We start from the raw sequence: 7,889 nt of genomic DNA on the forward strand, positions 1-7,889 counted from the left end.
TCTCTGAAACTCCAGCACAAAGAAATTGTTCTGACTCTCTCTGGGAAATGCATGGAAGGCCAGACGTGTGGAAGAAGCAGGGGTCAGCTGGGGACACGCAGTCTTTTCCCAGCTCTCAGCACCAGTTGTGGCAGGGTGGTGTGCACTAAGCACTGATGCTTTTAAAGCAGGGTTTATGGGCAAGCCTTCTGCTGAGCTGATGCCTGTGCCACACGGCATTCTCTCGGAAACTCTTTTCTGTCTTAGCAACAGCCAGCCTGACTTGCTGGTCTATTGCCTGTGCTTTATTTTGTTTGTCGTTTCAGGAAAAAATTGTCTGAGATTGCCCAGAGTGAGCAATCTTTTGGATGATCTTTTCTGGTCTTCCCTTAAAAGCATTCCCGCGTTTGAGGCATTATCAGTTGCCTGTCCAAGAAACACTCAGGTGAGAGAAGAACTGGACAACCTGTGCATTCTCTAGCATATTTTCTAAACATGTATTTTTATGTGGAAAATGATCACAGAGTGGTCAGGTCAGAAAGCTAAGATTTTGCATCTGTTTTGTGGTCCACATGTAAAAAGATCTAGTTTTTCTTTAAAGTGTGTCATTTTTTCTAAATGCCACATTCACAAGGGCTGGGCCTGATTTTGAATGACATATGCTGCTCCCATGTGTAGTTTTTTCTACATGGGGATTTGAGTTCACAACATGAATAAATCTTTAATAAGCTACAAACATCATTGGAAATAACTTGTACTATGCCTTTCTCAGTCAGGACACCAGCATGCCCAGCCTAACTGACTTGCCCTTGGCTATAATCATGATTGGAGATACCAGCTTTTATCCCAGACTTTCCACACACTTAAAAGCAGCTTGGGTTCTAGGTGCTCAGCATTTCTGAAAGACAATTTTTACCTTTATTTGAGCACAGAAAATCAGCATTCACTCCGTACTGTTCATATGCTCTTTCCTGCTAGGATAGGGTGGTAGGAAAAAAAAAAAAAAAAAAAAAAAAAAATTTTTGTAAGTAATGGCAGCATTCCAGTGCTCTTTATTAATACATAAGTCAGAGGAGTTCATCACAGGTATGGGTAGAAAGATTTTTCATAGTCCTCCTCTTAGTCTTACTTAGGTCTCCAATAAGAAAATGAAGCTCACAGACAAATTTAACTTAGTTTCACATCTAAAGAATTTGCATTCCAGGAGAAAAAAAAAAAAAAAAAAAAAAAAAAAAAAGAGAGAGAAAGAACATTGACAGCCCATATTCAGCCCTTTTTTAACAATAAAAGTCCTGCAATCTGGTTTAGACCTGTTCTTGTGCATTGTAGCTGTATGATTTGTGCAGCATGCAGCCTCATTAAACTGCCTGGAATTCATGAGTGCGATTTGAGCATGCACCTGTAAGATTATTTGATTCACTGGAACTTCTGAAAATCTCCTCTATTATGACATTTAGACACAGCCTGGCTCTTCTGTCTTCCTCTCCCTTTTGGCAAATTTGCATCCAGAAAAAGTAAGACTTGCAAAAGGGGTAGAACTCCCATGTCCTTTCAATAAAAGTACAATTTTCCCTATTTATTTCATTGTCTGAAGCAACCCAAATTCTCTCCAAGAGTACTGCAGAGCCTCTGCCCACATGCAAAAATAGATAAATATATACATTGATCAATCTCTTCTCCTGGCTCACAAGGTCTTTTCCTATCTCAAGCCTCAGGACAAGATTTCTCTTGTCTTGTAGTAGGAGCCACTAGGCCAGTTGTGATGTTTGTGCTGTTTCATCCTGCTGACATGCTGTCCTCCTTTCCCCATGTTAACATCCACTGTCTACTTGTTTACCCCTTCCTGAAGTGTTGTGGTAATTCTGTCTCTCTCTGACACTCCACGTTGGGCTTAGAGCCTGAGTAGGGTAGAACAGTTCAAGAGGCTGCATTCTCAGGAGCTGTCAGTGGGTTTCTCAGCAGCCCAGAAAATTCAAAGGATAAGGTGGCCCCTGTTGCCCTTACTGCACCTTTGATGCACTGAGACTTGCAGGATTCACAGGACTGCCCAGAGCTGTGTTTGAAGACATTCTCTTACCAAGTTTTCCTCATTTCAGACTCATTAGTCTCTCCTACAGCCCATTTCCTAGGCAGCCATTACATGTGATATTTGGGTTAGTAGCAAAAATGTTGCTTTGCCTTATCTAATTGTTTCTTTTCTCCCTATCCCTGTCTTTCCCTGAATCTTTTGTTAACAAGACGTAGACAGGTTCTGATCCTGTAGTCCATAATATGACCTCATGCAATATGACCCCATGTATCAGTCTGGGCAGAGTGGGTTTGAAGGGGTACAGCTCTGCCTGTGATGCATGGCAGAAAGGTGAGATGGATATGCGATTGACTTCTGTGAGTAAGATTCATCTTAATTAATATCAAATACTCCAGAGTGTAGCCCTTTACGTATGAGCTAGTCCCCCTAGGGTCACTTTATACTGGGTGGAGACAGGTCCATTCAAGACTAGCTCAGCTCTAGGTATCTAAATTAGGAGAAATCAATTCAACCCTTCATTTCTGGTTCCAATTGCATCACCTGTGTCTGCATTCACTGGAGTCACTGCATCTGCTTCACTGATGTCAGTGGCAATTTCAAAACTTGCACTCTTGGAGGTACCAGCAGGCATACCATGCGGAAATGTGCCAGAATACAGCCCTGTCTTCCAAACGTCCTCAAGATCCTTCCTGACTGTTAACTGGAAGTTCTAATAGGATCTCTGCGACTTGATTTTCTGGATATGCCACCCAATGAGGGAACAAAGGTATCCACTAATTTCTGTCACTGAAAAGATGAGCTCTTCTGCGGCTGTATAGAAAAAGAACCCCTGCAATAAAGCTTTGCTGTCTGTGCAGTAAGAAGAGAATGTGTAAGCCTGTTTAAATGCTTTCAACAGCACTCATTAAATCTCTTATCACCATGAGGGAAAAAAAAAAAAAAAAAAAGAGAGAGAAAAAAAAAAAACACCTTGGCAACACTAAGAAGTAAAATTTAGGGATTTTCATATAACTAAGATATCAAACAATTCTGAGGAGGAGGAAACTGACTCCAAGTAGAAAAAAGGACAAAAATAATTGGGAGTGACTGACCTGGTAACAGAATAATCCTTCCCCTACCTTAACATAAATACAGACCACACAGAGTTTACAGCAGAGAACTGACCTTTCAGAGAAAGAATCCCACTCCTACCTAACCTGTGTATATGTTTGATAAGTGTCAAACTTCACAGCAGGCAGCAGAGAGTCTGTCTTGGTCCCTGCAAGGAGAGATGCACCTTTCTGAAAACGGAGAAGCTGGGGAGTTAGGTGAGAGACACAGCTTTAGGCTTCTTTATGTTTCTGTAATCCAAATTGCCTATTCAGTGTTTGAGTAGGGTATTTTTTCCCAGTTGCCTAAAAGTGAGCAGCTTTGTTGTTTTGAACAGGCCATCCCCATGTTGTAGCAAGCACCTGCTTTTGGCAAAACTCCAAAAATTGAGTGTTTGTGCCCAGCAAAGCTCTAAGCTGAGCTGGGAATGATGAAGAAACTGTAACAAGAAACACTGCAACTGAAATCAAGGACTCCATATCATCTTATCTTCGGAGTGGAGATGCAGAAGTTATAATCAGTAAGGGAATATGAGCCTGGAAAGACTATTAAAAAAAAAAAAAAAAACAAAAAAAAACAGGTCAACGGCATAAAGACATCCATTTTATTATACCTATATATAGAGAAAGCATATTATTATCTAACAATATCTTTGAGTACTGAGTCATGGTTTCAGATCCATGAAAAGCTAGGCTGCAGGTGGCAATCCACTCATGCATATTTGCTCTTCACAAAACCCATTTTGCATTGAGGGTACTGCTAAAACGGAGATGCCAGAACGCTATCAGGATGGTGCAGAAATCTTTGCAGATGCGCAATTTTCATCTAAAATAAGTTCTACTACTGCAGAGTCCTAGAGTACTTCAGCACAAAATTAGCCAAAATGTATTTTTATGTAGTCTTCCCAGTTTCAAGAGCAGATGCAGCCCTGCTGTATGAGTGGAGGAGGACTGTTACCACATCATCAGCACCAGTTAAGCATTACACCAGTAGCAGGCAAGGGGAAAAGAGGACAGAGGGATCCTTAGACTCCTGAATAAATCCAGACTTTGTGCAAAATAGGTTTGATATATCGGCTACCTTAACACCTCTTCAGAATGACTACTGGGGAGTAAAGTTTGGAAAAGAAAGCCAGCAAAAAAGGCTCATGTGCCAGCATTTTTGCTCTTCTTGGTCAGGCTAGTTGAAGACACAGGAGAAACACCCACTGGTGACATCTTTCCCATCAACTGCTGGACTGCAGCAGTAACCTTAGAGCTGTATTGCTCCATCATTAGCAAAATGCCCAGAGCTGTTAGCTCTGCTTCTTTCCATCAGCCTTTCCAGGTTCATTTGCTTTTCATAATTGTTTCGCTTCCCACCATTTTTCAGCCAGATCTTTGTCATTGTCTTGAGAGTGCCTTCTGCCCAGAGCCCCGTGGGCATTTCCCCTAATGCCAGGCCCCAATGCAGACTGCTGCTGTCTCTGTGAGTTTTGATGTCGTGCTGCTTTAGCCTTTCACAACTGCTCTTAGTAACACACTCAGAAAAATAAATAAATAAATAAATAAACAAATAAACAACAACAGCAGCAGATTGTTTGCTAGTGTAGATTATCCTGCAGAGGTTTCTTTTTCCTTTTTTTTTTTTTATTTCTTTTTTCTTTTTTTTTCCTGTGATGTCTAAAAACCATGCAAGAGAGACAGGGATTTCCATCCCTGGCTAGAAATCTTTCCTAGCCTCTTTCACTCTTGAAAGAGCAAGAGTAGCTCTGCCTAGCAGAACTGATTAATTGTGGTTATAATAAAACATATCCCTTCTAAAAATATCTGACTGCATTGTGTTTTAGGAGCTAGAGAAAATTGGCATCATGGCTAAGATGTATGTGTACGGAGCGACAGGCCTTATGTAACACATTAATGCCAGAACTAAACGCTGCAGATTAGATTTTTACAACAGCATTTTTCACCGGTTACCATGAAACAATAGTGCTTGGTCAGGAAACCGCTGCAATAATCCTGCAGCTTTTTTACAAGTCAATATTTAAGGCATCGCTACAGCAGGCTGCGTTACTACAGCATTGCAGGAGCTGTGAAATGAGCCTCCGTCATTCATCATTACCTAGACGTAGGAGACTGCTGCTGAGCACGTCCTCAGCTTAAAATCGGGGGCCGGGGGGGGGTTTCCAGCCGTGCAGCCTAAGGCGACCCCTGCGGATCGCCAGCAGAGGCAGCGCAGCAGCAGCCTGCAGCCCCTGCCCGGCTCCACGGGGTGTCAGCAGCGGCTGGCGAGGGCTCAGCTGGATGGGGAAGGTGCCCACGTCTTGCTCTCACCTCCCTGTTAGATGCTGTCCAGGTGAGGCAGGTGTAGGAGCCTTCCAACCCAGACCGCCCCGTGGGTCTATCCTATAGGGCATGAGAAGGAAATGGGGTGCTGTCTGCCGCCTTGCAGCTGTTCCCAGTTGGTTGTTGGTCTGCTAGGGGATGCTGGCATGGAGTAAGAGCTGCAGAAACTGCAGGACAGTGATGTATGGAAAAGCAGAGAACATTAACTGGTAGCCAGTCGGCTTCACCTTACTTAGCCTCTGGAGCTGGTATGAGGATGGTGAGCCTTCTGTTACCAGATGATCACCATGGCTCTAGCAGGGCCAAGTAATTGCCAGTCCTTTTCCTCTAAAACATTGCTAACTACATACCAGTACAACGGGAACTGCAAAAAAAAAAAAAAAAAAAAAAAAGAAAAAAGAAAAAAGAAAAACATGGCCAATGCTAAGTTATCCCCATTCCTCTTTCTGTGGCATAGCAATGGATTGAGTCCCTGTTAGCCCTCGTATTATGATGGCCCAAGACCAATCAAGTAACTGGGAAATAAGAGTAGAAGGAACACACAGAAGTATCAATGTGAGGACAGGCCTTCAGTTAGCGGCTCTACGTGCCCTTCCTGGCACAAGGAGGCCCAAAGTTGTCCTGTATTTGTGACAACAGCCTTCAAAGCATCTCACAGCATCTGCAGCCACTGCTAGGTCGTGTCTCCTGTATCAGGCTGCAAGTAGCATGACATGAAGCCTCTCATACTTCACCTGAAATTCCCTTGTGCTGAACTGATTGAAATTACTTCTTTGTTTTTTGTTGGTTGGAGCAGAATTTGACTCAGACAGTAGGATTTATATGGACAAGCTGCTTACCAGTAACACCTCACTGAGATGCTCCAGCTAAGACCACAGTCCCATTGAACTGAGGCCTGTACGTATGTTGCCTCTCTCTCCCTAGCCCCAGATTTAATTCCAAACTTGGTGAAGATAGCAAGAATTATTCTTCTGAAGTCAACACGCTTTAAACTGGGCTTCACCCTGTAAATATTTACGCAATGAGTAAGCCTATGCCCCTGTTCCTGATCTGGCTATTATAACCTAAGATGTTTCTGTCAGCTTAGAAGCCTGCCAGTGCAGATGAAGTGCAAAATGAAGGTTTTACAAGACACAGAAGAAAATAATTCCTTTTAATATTTGTCCCTTTACCTAAACTTTTGTACTTTTTCCTTTCCTTTTTACTTATTTTAACTAATTGTACGTAATCTTTGCTGAAAGTGTTATATGGTTACTTCACCCTTTTTCACTGTTAACTCTTACCCTAGCTTTACTTCACAAAACAAAACAGCCGTCCCCACATGCCTCCCTAAATAATTGTTGGTTCCTCTTATAATTTGCTAATATGCCAGCTTCTATTTAAAAATAAAATATAATCATTGACTAACCATTTTAAAGCTGCTCTTGCCAACCTAAATTAATCCCCGTTCCACTTGTCTTTCTGCCTTTCTGCTCCACAACTGCCCCCTAGAGAAATAGCTCTGGAAGGAAGCAGCAACGCGCACATCCACTCACACAGCACTGGGAACACTTGGTTTGCTCCAGACTGGCAAGGACTGAGAGCGGTTTCATTAAAATTCTGGGTAAAAAAAAAAAATGTTTTTGGTTTTGTTTTGTGGGGTTTTTTTGTTTGTTTGTTTGTTTGTGGTTTTTTTTTGTTTGTTTGTTTTTTGCGTGAAGGTGCTAGGTTTCCCTTGAACATTTTTCTAAGTGCAATGAAGAAACCACGCCCTGAGGGCCACCAGACTTCAGTCTTCAGACTTCAAACATGAACTTCGTGGACTCAACTTTTCCTTAGTCTATGTGGACATTTTGATAAGTGTGAGTTAGGTGTGGGGAAAGGCATGGCCAGTGCTAAGGCTCTCGGCTCCCTCACACAGTGCAGGGCAGGAAAACCCTTGAAAACTTTTTCTAAAGCATGGGACAACCATTTCCGTGCTCTGACAACGCAGGTGGAGAAAGGATGGTTATGGATAAGGGCTTCTGTTACAGAGAGGCATGCATTTTATTGCTGAAACCGAATCTGCGTGAGGGCTGGTGGGCAAACTGGGGCTTGAGCCAGCGTGAGTGGGGTTGTACCAACGTGTATTTGCGGGAGTGGGGCCATTTTCTCTTTATAAAGCCAAACGAACAAGCTTCCTATGAGCAGCAGGAGTAACGAGGGCCTCCTTCCTAGGGGCACATCCCCTCAGGGGGCCGCCCTCAGCGCCCCGCCAGGGGGCGCCGCCGCCCCGCGGCCATCCCTCAGCGGGGCGGGGCGGGGCGGGGGAACGGGAGGGGCGGGAGCGGGAGCCGCGCGCGCCCGCCCCGCCCCGCGTCACGTGCCCGGCGGGCGGCCGTTGGTGGCGCGAGGCGCTCCCGTGACGCGCGCGCAGGGAGGGCGGGGGGAGGAGGAGGAGGAGGAGGAGGAGGAGGAGGAGGAGGAGGAGGAAGGCTGGCGGCCGTTAC

The sequence above is a fragment of the Aythya marila genome (genome assembly GCF_965140915.1).
Source record: "Aythya marila genome assembly, chromosome: 1".
NCBI lineage: Eukaryota > Metazoa > Chordata > Aves > Anseriformes > Anatidae > Aythya > Aythya marila.